This window comes from Aegilops tauschii, chromosome 7, assembly GCF_002575655.3.
Source record: "Aegilops tauschii subsp. strangulata cultivar AL8/78 chromosome 7, Aet v6.0, whole genome shotgun sequence".
NCBI lineage: Eukaryota > Viridiplantae > Streptophyta > Magnoliopsida > Poales > Poaceae > Aegilops > Aegilops tauschii.
In genome coordinates this window covers 32,128,599-32,141,446 of record NC_053041.3, presented here as the reverse complement: position 1 = coordinate 32,141,446, position 12,848 = coordinate 32,128,599, and positions in this window count along the sequence as shown.

Sequence of the window (12,848 nt, the reverse complement as noted above, 5' to 3'; positions counted from 1 at the left end):
ATTCATTTCAGCTCTTTTTTCCATGGGCCTTCAACCTGTTTGATGAACTTTTGCCAAGCCCTGCCCGCCGGCAAATAAAATGAATAAAGGAGTTATTAATTAGTTGATATCAGGAAATGACGAACTAAAAAGAGGCCGACATATAGTTCGATAATGATTGAAATTACCTGTTGACCATCCCCTTCACGATTTCGTAGTCAGCAGCTTCTTTAAGTAGTGAGTCTAGTACTTGAACTTTTCCCTTGTTAACTTCAATGATTAACAAGATCCAGTGGAAACTGCATGCGCACACGTTTGCATGTATAATTAAGCGGACATGTGCATATATAACTCATCAACTACCCTAAATGCTATACACTTATTAACATCTAGCTAGTAAGCAAAAACATAATTTGTAGTACAAGACAGTGTGACTCACCCGAAGTTCTAAGGAAGTAGTATTTCTGGACGGGCATTTAGGCGCTTCAAGAACTCTAGCAAGCTTTTCTCTGTGTCTTTTCGTTCCCATTGACGCGACCATGTCTCTTGATTAATGGTATTTGGGTCAATGAACCCAATGCCATAGCGTCCAGCTTTTTTCATTTCATAGATCTTCATTCTGCATAATACCACAGAAAAGAATAGTGAGAATAATTACAGGTAATGATCAATGAGCACTACAGCTAGCTAGAGACTTAATGAAATTACAGAAAGAAATCACTTACAGACAATAGCAACTGACGATAGATTTGTCGAGTGCATCTTGATTCAATAACTGAAACAGTTCTGAAAACTCAACATACAGATCATTCTCATGGTAGTAATGCTCTTCCTTGACTTTCACCATGAGGGACTCTCGATCGGTAGTCTTGGCTTCTTTCATGTACCATTCATGCAATTGATACATTCTAGTTGATAGAAGCTTGACCTCGTCAGGCTTCACCAGAGGCTGGCCGCGGGCATATTTCTGTTTTAGTTGCTGCTCTGTAAACTTTTCCATGGGCTCTATGCCTAGGAGTTGTTCTATAGTGCATCCGATCTCTGCAGCCTGCCTCCTATGATCTTCGGTTATTACCAGCTGATCGGCGCCGCTACTCGCATGTGTTGGTACAATGAGCAGGGGGGTCGATTGCACCGCTTGTTCTCCCAGCTGGGGAACAGGTTTCCCGCTTTTTTTGGCAGCTGCTTAGCTGGAGCTCGAGCTCAACTCATTCTTTTATGCGCTATATGCCTTCTTGATTTGGAGCACATAGTCTGAGTCCCTAGGGTTGCGAGCTGGTGCTTGGGCCATACTAATGAAGTGGTCAACGACATGCTCAGGCACTTTCTCCTTTGGCGGCGGTGGCGGTTTCGGTCCAAAATGGGCCCTCACTTGGGCTTGGCAGGCTTCGTTTTCCTCCACAGTCATGTCCTAAGGCCTCTTCGGAAGAGGCGCGAGGCTTGGACCAAATTTGTATCTCTTGCCTCATGTACCTGTACTTGTACCGCTAGCCACCATAGCTGCGGCGGCTCTCTTCCGCTGTTGCTTAGGCGGCGGAGACGGCTGATGCGGTGCCTGACTTGGAGGAGGAGTGGGCTAATGCGTTGCCGTACTTGGAGGAGGAGGAGTGGGCTGACGCGGTGCCGGACTTGGAGGAGGAGGACTGGCCTGACGGGTTGGCGGACTTGGAGGAGCAGGACCGTGCTGAGGCGTTGGCTGATGACTTGGAGGAGCGGGAGTCTGCTAACGCGCTGGCGGACTTTGAGGAGGAGTCGGCTAGCGCAGTGTGGGTGGTCTTGGAAAGATGATGCAATCCTTTCTCCATAGAATGATACAATGTATGGCCTCTCCCAGTGTGTGCTCGTCGTCACCTCCAGGAATGTCAAGGTCTAGCCCCGAATATTGTGCCACCACTTCATCAACCACGACACGAGCATAGCCAGCTGGAATTGGGTTGCAATGGAAGGTTGCTCCAGGGGGATTTGTGTAAGCAATGGCGTCCGCCACCTTCATGGATATGTTCTTCATTTTGAAGTGTAGCTCACAATTAGTGTTATCCATGATGTCATCCACAGGGTATCTATCCAGCAGTGCCTCATCGCCCGGGGCGGAACCCACGCCGCTTCTCGGCATGGATGGGACGGTGCTATCCAATGCTGGATCCGCTAGCTGCTGTCACTGCTGAGATCCCCTTTCCTGGCTAAGTGAGTCGATCTGCTGCTCCTGCCGCTCGAATTGGAGTGCCAACTCCGCGTGCTTTGATTCTACTATGCGAAGGCGTTCTGCTTCCTGCCTCCTCTCCTCCTCCAGCTTCCTCTTCTTCTCCTCCTGCATCTTCTTTCTCACACAGCTTCTGTAGTCGGTGTTGCAGTCCTCAAACCCCTCATACCATGGAACAACGCCTTTGCCTCGTGTTCTTCCCGGGTGTTCAGGATTTCCCAGGGCGCACGTAAGCTCGTCGTTCTCTCTATTGGGCATGAACACCCCCGTTCGAGCCTCTTCTATTGCAACAAGTAATTTGAGGTCGGCTCCTTTAAGACATGCCTTCTGCAAAATCTTGCCTGTCTTTGGGTCCAACGTCCCCCCATGCGCATAGAACCAAGTCCTGCATCTGGGGGCCAGCTCAATGTAACTGGAACGACCCCTGCATCCACCATCTGTTGCTCAGACTTATCCCACTTAGGCCGAGCCACCGCGTAGCCACCTGGGCCCAGCCTATGGTAATGCTCCTTTTTCGCGGCATTGATCTTCTTTATTCTTGACCGTTCCTTAGCTAATTCCGATTCCTTGAATTTCACGAAAGAGGGCCAGTGATCTCTTTGCTTCTCCAGTGTTCCCGCGAATTCTGGAGTCTTCTTTCCTCCTTCGACGTACTTGGCCCATATACTTTTCTTGTGGTATCTGAATGCAACCGCCATCTTCCTAAGAGCGGCGTCCTTGACTTTCCGCACATCTGCCTCTGTGAAATGATCTGGTAGGGTGAAATGTGACATGAGAGATTCCCAAAGCCGATCTTTTGCTATTTGGTCAACAAAAGTAAGATCTGGACGTTCCTTTGCTGGCCTTTTCCATTCTTGAATGGAGATCGGGATTTGGTCCTTCACAAGAACTCCGCACCGACGAACGAACTTGCCCGCATTCTTCTTAGGCTCGCTTGGTTCGCTATTAGGTTTGATGGCATCGATTTTGTACTTTACGCCATCCTTCAAATTTTTGGCCAGGCCTCGCACTGTCCTGCTGCCTGTAGAAGATTTGCTCGATCCGGAGGGCTGAAAGAAGATAGATCGATTCGTTAATACATATACAAATCAATTAAAGCATGTGATGATCACCATATGCCTACTTATATAAATATACCTCGCCGGTCTTTGTTATTTCAAGATCAACAGTTCCTTCGTCATCATAGTTCTGGACTTCATCTATTCGTTCGTCTTCATCAAATATCATACCCTCACCGGTAGGGTTCAGATATTGCGAGTCGTCATCTTCTTCAAACTCATCTGGGCTAGTGGATGAGCGTATGATGTTGAACAGGGCCTGCTCTCCTTCTCCTCGGGTATTGTCCATAGCTTTTATTTAACTAATCCAGAAGAAATATAAAACAATTTAGTATTCAAATTAGAATGCATGCATGCAATCAATAAGGAGAAACTGAATCATAGTACATAATATGCATCATCGAATATAATCTCATATACATCGTCTCGAATATTATCGAATAATATATATAATCTCGAATACATCGTCTTGAATATTATCGAATAATATATATAATCTCGAATACATCGTCTCGAATATTATCGAATACATCACTAGCTAGCTAGCTAATATAGATCGAATACTATCAAATAATCTAGTTCACTCGCGGTTCCTGAGGCGCGGGCGGTGGACACCCAAAGAGAAGGAACCATCACAGGATCATAGCTCGGGTGAGATCCTCGAAGAACCTGCCAGGTATTGGAGAACCTGACGCTCAACGCAGCCATGTAGCGACAGACGTGCTCGTCCTCCTCCCTGACATGGTGACGTACCACCTCCGGCGGGGCCGGCTCCCTCCACACCAAAAGTGGTCCACGCGAACGCCACCAAAGGAGCTTCGGGTCGACGACGGGACCCGGGGCCGGGTTCCTCACCAAGCGGCGCGCCCCTGAAAGGTAGCACCTCCCAGTGCCAGCCCGGCGGAGCCCACTCCCGGACATGGCTCCTCTGAAGCTGGACATCGTCGCGAACGGGTCGACGACGAGGATGCGGGCCGGGCATCGTTGACGTCGAGAACAAATTCTATATGCAAATGTAACATTTTTTAAATGTTTGGATTGTGATTTCTTATATACAAATTCTATATGCAAATGTAACATAACGGATTCTCCTAACCTTTAAGGGATTTAACAAAATGGCGCCATTCTGGATGTGCAGAAAATGGTCCATATTTTTCCTGATCTCATCTACCCTTCTATATGTCACGTTTTCTAGTGTGAAAGGATTCAAGAAAACCATGGCTTCATCATTAGCCGGAAGTAACAGCCGCATAATGGTACGAAGCTCTCCAAAATTGTTTTGGAACAGAGTCTCGGATAGGATAATTAGCTTTTTGATACGAAGTTCAGCAAGAGCCTTCCGAATATCGCTATTTGGAAGGCCTTTGCTGAAATTCGTACAAAAAAAGAATTACTCTATCCGGAACTCCGTTCCAAAACAACTTTGAAGAGCTTCGTAGCATCATACGCCTGTTACTTCCGGCTAATGATGAAGCCATGAATTTCTTAAATGCTTTGACACACAACATGACATATAGAAGAATATATATATAGATGTGATCAGAAAAAATAGATCAACTTGTTCACATCCATAATGGGGGCATTATTTGATCATATTTCACTAGATCAAACTTTGACATATGAAACTTTGACATATGATCAAATATTGCATATGTCAAAATTCAAACTTTGACATATGATCAAATGTGGCATATGTCAAAATTCAAACTTTGACATATGATCAAGAATGCCCCCGTTATGGATGTGCACAAGTTGATCCAATTTTTTCTGACCTCATCTATATATCCTATTCTATTTCACGTTGTCTGTCAAAGTATTAAAGAAATCCATGAATTCATAATTAGCGGGAAGTAACAGGCGTGTGATAGTAAGCTCTTCAAAATTATTTTGGAACGGAGCTCTGGATAGAATAATTCGTTTTTTGGTACGAAGTTCAGCAAAAGACTTCCGAATATCGCTATTTGGAAGGCCTTCGCTGAAGGTCGTACCAAAAAAGAATTATCCTATCAGGAACTCCTTTCCAAAACAATTTTGAAAAGCTTAGCATCATACGCCTGTTACTTCCGGCAAATTATGATGCCATGGATTTCTTCAATACTTTGACAGACAACGTGAAATATAAAATTATATATAGATGAGATCAGAAAAAATTGGATCCACTTTGTGCACATCCATAATGGGGGTATTCTTGATAAATCCCTTATTAAATGTTGCATATTTGATCATAATTCGCTAGATCAAACTTTGACATATGATCAAACTTTGACATATGATCAAATTTTGACATATGATCAAATGTTGCATATGTCAAAATTCAAAATTTGACATATGTCAAAATTCATCTAATTAACATTTATATATCTAAAATTCATCAAACATTCCTATAACTAAAAGTATAAAAAACTAAAAAAATATCCATCTAAAAAACTCATCTAACATATATATAGGACGGCTGTTTGGGACACCTAGGTGCCTGGGCACCTTACCTCCTAGCCGTTGGATGTATGGCATTGCCGTTGATCCAAGTACTAGTGGGTAAACCCGTTAATGAGTATATTTGGTAGTAACAAAAATTTATGGTAAGCATGCATGCATGCGTGCATGGCATTTCAATACTAATTGATAGTCATCAATGCGTTAAAGTTTCCAGATTTTAGTGCATGTAACTAAATTATATTTGTACATGTACGTGTGTGGAAAACTAGCAGTCTAAGGTACATAGAAAACGCTTCAAACGTCATGTGTACGTATACATGTACATGTACTAATATTTAAATTGGAATTTATGACAATTTATTTTGATTTTCACAAAGATTTTTGCAAAGATAGCAGAGCTATTATAATCCTTGAGTATCATGCGTCAAATACATCTCTATCGATTATGTTGTATAGATATTCATATTTACAGGAATGAAACATATCATCCATCAAGGTATTTAATTTACGAACATGTATCCACCTATTAAAAGGTAGTGTCATTTGTGGGTATATACCAATAAATTTCACTTCGAGGTATATGTACATACTGAGGAATATTTTCACTATGCATTTTTTTGGGACTTGAGTATGCACCAAATTATATCACTGTTGGTTATTCAAACTTCATTTCATTTAGGATACCCGAGATATATCCATAATCTTTATTAGGTATCATACCTTGGTATGTGTATATTTTCAGTAGAAACAATACCTCGGGTATATGTATATTTTCATTAGGTATAATATTTTCGGTATGTATTTTCATTAGATATAATTGCCCCGGGTATTTGTATATTTTCATTAACAATATCTTGAGTATGCACTTTTTCGCGGGCCTGAGTATGCACTTACAAATATATTGGACTATTTTGTACGTATCTAGTAAAAATTAGAATAAGTCATAGGATATATACTGAACCAAGTACGAGCGTTCAAACTATTTTTAATGTGACTAGTCGAATTTGTTTAAGGAAACAAATTATTCCAGGGAATCAATAGCTTCTAGTTTTTTGGAAACCAATCTGCAATAAATGGCAGCGGAAGTAATTGCATGCAGGTAGAGAAAGGAAAGAAGATTATTTGGATGGTACTAGTGATTATTTCCAAATACAAAACGCTTAACGGGTTGGATCCGAATGAGGTGCCTGGGCACCTAGGTGCCCCATATAATTTACCTATATATATATATATATATATATATATATATATATATATATATATATATATATATATATATATATATCTAAAAAATTCATCTAACACATTCATCTAAAAAAATCATCTAAAAAAATTCATCGAACACATTCATCTAAAAAAACAGAAAATAACTTTTGTGTGTGTGTGCGCGCGCGCCCGTGTGTCTGCGGCCATGGCGCGGCGGGGGGCTCACAGCGGCGAGGCGAGGCGACGGGGGCGGCGACGGCGACGGGGATGGCGATGGGCGGCGATGGGGACGGCGCGATAGGCGGCAACGGGGACGACGACGGGCGGAGACGGCGACGGCGATGGGCGACGACGGCGACGGCGACGGGCACGGCAAAGGGGGCGGCGACGGGGACGGCGCGCGACGGGGGCGGTGACGGGGGCGACAACGGCGTCGATGGAGAGGAAACAGAGGAAGAAACAGAGGGAAACTGGATTTTTTTAAGTGTAGTATATATAGGATGGACCTTTAGTATCGGTTGGAGCCATGAACCGGTACTAAACCTCTGTTTTGGCCAGGCCAAGCGGCGGGAAGCGCACACCTTTAGTACCGGTTGGTGGCTCCAACCGGTACTAAGGGGGGGGGTCTTTAGTACCGGGTGGTAGCTCCAACTGGTACTAAAGGTGGGCCTTTAGTACCGGTTGGAGCCACCAACCTGTACTAAAGGTGGTGCACTGCCACCCGCGGTGCACAAAGTTTAGTCCCACCTCGCTAGTTGAGAGGAGCTCGCACCGGTTTATAAGCCTCGCCGCGGCTACCGTGTCGAGCTCCTCTCTGAGCAGGCCTTTGTGGGCCTATTCCAACTGTTCTGCCCTGTGGGGCCTACTGGGCCGTACGGGCCTGCATCCTGGCCCAACTAGAGGTTGGGCTTCTAGTCGGATGCAGGCCGTGGCGGCCCAGTAGTCGGGCTTTTTTAATTTATTTATTTTTCTTTTTTATTCTTTTCTGCTTTATTTATTTTCTTTTATTTCTGAGTTGTTTTTTGATCTATTTAGAGTTTCTTTGTGAATCTTTTTGCTTTAGGTAAAAAATATATAAAACTTTCTGTTAGTGCTAGTATTTTTTAAATTTGGATAGTTTAAATTTAAATTATTTGAATTTTGTGTGAATCACTAGTTTGTGAATAACTTTACTTTAAAAATAGATTTTTCAGTAACTCTTTTTTCCGTTGTTTAATATTAGTGTGTTTTATCATTATATTCAATTTGGTAATACTTAGGTTCTTTTAAAAAATGAAATGCCTTTGTAACAGATGAGTTTTCGTGTGAAACCCTGATACTTCGAAAGAGATTGTCCATTTTGTACACGAAGTGCATCCAGTTTTTGCCGTAACCCTCTCAACTTTTTAGCACATGCTATGTGAGTAAAATGATGATACAATGCCAACTTTCAACCTTTTCAGAGTTCATTTGTAATTCTTTTCAATATCAGGGTTATTTAGCTCAAAAATCAGTAAATGCATGAAAAATAGCAAATGAAGTCAGAAAGGGTTGAAAGTTGATGATGTGGCTTTGAATGGTGCATACTGAACGCACAAAAAGTCTGGAGTTGTAATAAGTTTAAAAAATGAAATGCCTTCGTAACAGATGAGTTTTCGTCTGAAACCCTGATACTTCGAAAGAGATTGTCCATTTTGTACACGAAGTGCATCAAGTTTTTGCCGTAACCCTCTCAACTTTATTGCACATGCTACGTCGGTGAAATGATGATACCATGCCAACTTTCAACCTTTTCAGAGTTCATTTGTAGTGCTCTTCAATTTCAGGGTCATTTAGCTCAAAAAAATCAGTAAATGAGCTGAAAAATTGCAAATGAAGTTAGAAAGGTACACGTTTGTCCGAAGCACAAAAGTACATGTTTCAAATGCCAAAACACATAAGCACCCTAACTATTACAAGATTCCCTATGGTTTGTCCAAAGTGGGACTTTCCAGATATATAAGTCCGGAAACTCACTAGAGAAGAAAGTGATGACAGTGGAGCCGGTCACATCCCAGAGTGGGATCTTTGGGTGTGAAACTTTTTCTTCGCGTGTGTCCCTTTGTGCCGTAACCATGGACAATCTTCATCATTTAAATGGATGATCGGGTCAATATTCACTGTGAAGGTAGCAATTTCATGAAACTTTTCATAATCTTCTGACATGTCTGTCTTGCCATCCACTCCCACGATGTTTCATTTCCCTGAAAGAACTATGTGGCGCTTTAGCTCATCATATGATGTATTCGCTTCCTTATCTTTTATTTTTCTCGGCTTGGTAGACATGTCCTTCACATAGAAGACCTGCGCCACATCATTGGCTAGGACGAATGGTTCGTCTACGTACACAAGATTGTTGATATCCACTGTTGTCATTCCGTACTGCGGGTCTTCCGTTACCCCACCTCCTCTCAGATTGACCCATTTGCGCCGAAACAAAGGGACCTTCAAACCACTTCCATAGTCAAGTACCCATATCTCCTCTATGTAACCATAATATGTGTCGACCTTTCCCCTCTTGGTTGCTGCATCAAAGCGGACACCACTGTTTTGGTTCGTGCTCTTTTTATCTTGGGCGATCGTGTAAAATGTATTCCCATTTATCTTGTGCCCTTTGAAAGTCATTATATTCGAAGATGGTAACTGGGACAGCAAGTACATGTCATCTTCAACAGTGTCGTCATGCATGGCACGTGTCTGCAACCAACCGGCGAAAGTCCCCGTTTGTTCACGTGTAATCCAGTCGTCACACTGCTCCGGGTGTTTGGAGCGTAGAATATTCTTGTGTTCCTCGATATACGGAATAACCAAGGCGGAATTTCGTAGAACTGTGTAGTGTGCTTGAGTGAGAGAATGCCCGTCCATACATATTATTGCTTTCGGTCCTAGCGTGCCATTTCCACCCAGTCCGCCCTCATGCCGCGATTCAGGAACACCAATCGGCTTAAGGTCAGGAATAAACTCAACACAAAACTCAATGACCTCCTCATTTTATGGCCCTTGGAGATGCTTCCTTCTGGCCTAGCACGGTTATGAACATATTTCTTTAAGACTCCCATGAACCTCTCAAAGGGGAACATATTATGTAGAAATACAGGACCCAGAATGGCAATCTCGTCGACTAGGTGAACTAGGAGGTGCGTCATGATATTGAAGAAGGATGGTGGGAACACCAACTCAAAACTGACAAGACATTGCACCAAATCTTTCTCTAACCTTGGTATGATTTCTGGATCGATTACCTTCTGAGAGATTGCATTGAGGAATGCACATAGCTTCACAATGGCCAATCGAACGTTTTCCGGTAGAAGCCCCCTCAATGCAACCGGAAGAAGTTGCGTCATAATATGGTGGCGGTCATGAGACTTTAGGTTCTAGAATTTTTTCTCTGCCATATTTATTATTCCCTTTATATTCGACGAGAAGCCAGACGGGGCCTTCATACTGAGCAGGCATTCAAAGAAGATTTCCTTCTCTTCTTTGGTAAGAGCGTAGCCACAAATTAGATGAAGAAATGAAATGGTCTAATGGAAATTATAGTTTGTTTGAACCAAGAGATTAAACCAGGATAGCCGCCTCCATGCTTTGCCAGAAGCTCATACTCTCGACGGAATCCTTTTGGATCACCGCTCCATACAAGAATTTTGCGACGTATCAATTGTATCAAATTTATCCGGGAATAAGAGTAGTTCAAAGGAACTAGAAGTTGTGAAACAATGTACAAAGAACTTACTCGATGTACGGCCGCACTTCTGTTAGGTTGTTCAAGATATACAATGAAATGGTCCACCATTCTTCGACATCCAATGTTAAGGAATTAGAAGCACCGGCTGGTGCGAGATCCCCTTTGAATAAGCTGAGGTTGGATCCACCCTTTTTAGGGTCGCCAGCATTGTACCGAGGCTTCGGATTATGCAAATGACGATTTTTGGCTTCGTAGTGTGCTGTCACGAAGTTTGCGGCCTCCTCAGTAATGAATGCCTCAGCAATCGATGCTTCAATTCTACATTTATTTTTACATTTTGCTCGCAGCGTCTTCTGCATCCTCTCAGTTGCGTAGCACCAACGATTTTGCACGGGCCCCCCAATCTTGCCTCGGTCGGGAGATGCAAAATCAAGTGCTCCGGCGGAAAGATCTTCTCTAACTTGCAGATCAACTCCGGCACCAACTCTTCCATTTCTTCTAACAGGCCAGTCGATAGTTCTTTCACACAAAGAACATGGAAGAAATAGCTCAGCTCTGCCAATACTAGCCATTCATCCTCAGGGATGAAGCCACGCAACATCACCGGCATTACCCGTTCAATCCATATGTGCCAATCATGACTCTTGAGACCAAATATCTTCAATTTATCAAGACTCGCTCCCGTCATTAGATTCGCTGCATACCCATCGGGGAACATCAACTGCATTTTCACCCACAAGATAATTTCCCTCATAGTTGGCCTTCCAAGATTGAACCATGCATTTGGCTTTGTCTAGTTCTGCTTTCCTTTCGGTGGTTGCATGTTTTGTAACGGTCTATCACATAGCGCCTCCAGATCGACTCTAGCCTTAGCACTATCCTTTGACTTCCCCTCTAAGCTGAACAATGTAGCAAAAAGTGCCTCCGCGATATTCTTTTCTGTGTGCATCACGTCGGTGTTGTGTGGGCAAAGAAGGTCTTTGAAGTAAGGTACATCCCACAAGCACGTGTTTCAAATTATACCCCTTGAAATACCCTGGGCGCTCTGGATCTGGCTCGAGAGTGTTTAACTGATCCAGGGTCTCTTGGCCTGTCAATGCAGGTGGTGCAGAGTTTTTGACAACTCTACCTTTGATGAAGTTCTCACTACTAGGGAAAAGCTTATAGGCAGACGCTTACTAGTAGCGCGGGTTTATACCCCTCGCTACTGCTACTTACTAGTAGCGCAGGTTTTTACCCCTCGCTACTTCTAAGTTGATAGTAGTAGCGCGGGTTTTTACCCCTCGCTACTACTAAGCGGTCTCTACCGTGCCTCCCGGGGACATGCCATAGTAGTCGCGAGGGGTATAAACCCACGCTACTACTAAGTTTATAGTAGTAGCACGGCTTGATACCCCTCGCTACTACTAAGTACGAGGTAGGTGAAGTCCCCATATCCTCTGCCGAATCCCTCCTCCCTTCCTCACCCCCCTCTCTCCATAGCTCTCCCTTGGTGCTCCTGCCTGTCGGTGCCAAAACCGGCGGATCTCGGGTAGGGGGTCCCGAACTGTGCGTCTAAGGATGATGGTAACAGAAGACGGGGGACACAATGTTTACCCAGGTTCGGGCCCTCACTATGGAGGTAATACCCTACTTCCTGCTTGATTGATCTTGATGAATATGAGTATTACAAGGGTTGATCTACCACGATATCGTAATGGCTAAACCCTAGAAGTCTAGCCTGTATGACTATGGTCATGAATCCCCCCTCCGTACTAAGTCCTCCGGTTTATATAGACACCGGGAGGATCTAGGGTTACACAAGGTCGGTTACAGAGAAAGGAATCTACATATTTGATCGCCAAGCTTGCCTTCCACGCCAAGGAGAGTCCCATCCGGACACGGGTAGAGTCTTCGGTCTTTGTATCTTCACAGCCCATCAGTCCGGCCCACGACTAACAGGTTGGACGTCTGAGGACCCCTTAGTCTAGGACTCCCTCACTAGTGGTGTCTTCTTGTATTTTCTGAACTTATGACAAGGATCCAGGAACTGTCTATGCAAGTCGAAGCAAGAAAACTTGCGACCGGCCTGAAGCCAATGAAACTCAAGAGCTCCCTTGCATGTGGGGCCTGGGAACCTTCCATGCACACGCCAGCCAACGAAACTCAAGAGCTCCTTTGCATGTGGGGCATGGGAACCTTCCATGCACACACCAGCCAACAAATAGCGCATATGCCGGCAATTCATGCGTCGAGTACATGTACCAGACACGCATTATGAAGTTTT